This window comes from Frankliniella occidentalis, unplaced genomic scaffold (assembly GCF_000697945.3).
Source record: "Frankliniella occidentalis isolate FOCC.00 unplaced genomic scaffold, Focc_3.1 Scaffold18, whole genome shotgun sequence".
Lineage (NCBI taxonomy): Eukaryota > Metazoa > Arthropoda > Insecta > Thysanoptera > Thripidae > Frankliniella > Frankliniella occidentalis.
In genome coordinates this window covers 2251769-2252528 of record NW_026267148.1, presented here as the reverse complement: position 1 = coordinate 2252528, position 760 = coordinate 2251769, and the positions used below count along the sequence as shown (strand labels likewise).

The window sequence follows — 760 nt, the reverse complement described above, 5'->3', positions numbered from 1 at the left end:
CGCTCCAACGGGGTAAAACGCCCACCCTCTATGTTTGGGAGGTACATGGTATAAATAGCTGAGTTTGATATCGTGTAGCTTATTGTTGCGACCCCAAATTTCTAGTGGACCATAATAAGTAGTTCTGGCCAGGGCCCCGTCCGTTCTTGAATTTGTTCTCTGACTTTCACACAGGGCAAAAAACACAGACTGACTGTTTATGGTGTGTTAGTTTGCAGTTGACTTCGCTCATGGTAACCTGTGGCGTCTACCAGTGCTTGTCCGCCACCACCAGCCAGCCGGCACCTGGCGGCGTTGAGTTCGGCAGCCCGCCAAGTGCGGCCACATGAGGGAGGCCTATCCTCTGGGCGCTCATAGGGGGCAACAAGTCCGTCGCGGTCGCCAACGCACAGCGCGCAGCCCGCCTTGAGCTTGAAATGGAACATGTACGCGCGCGAAATCATGTTATTGCAGCATACCGAGCTTATAAAAGTAAAACAACCACGAACGGATAAGTTGTATTTAAGATAATTTAACGACGTTTTTTCAATGCTGAATCAAAGTGCACAGTAAATAAAACTTGTTCAGGCGTATCTTTCGACTTCTAGCTGATATCGGTGTTCTGTATCCCAGAGCCATCTGGCATTTAACAAGCTATGAAATGTTTAGGAAGTGTAGAAAGAAGCGCTGTGCCTTAGGCTTCCAAACACATACAAAACGAGGAAAAAATACAACAGACACCTACTCTTTCTAGACATTCCTATTATGATGTAAACAGGGA

General features: G+C 47.2%; 1 protein-coding gene across 1 annotated transcript in view; it reads left to right on the top strand.

The window, feature by feature from the left end:
- Window positions 1-760, top strand: part of LOC113207529 (potassium channel subfamily K member 6-like) — a 51341-nt gene that overhangs the window by 1464 nt on the left and 49117 nt on the right. The gene's annotated exons all lie outside the window — the stretch shown is intronic.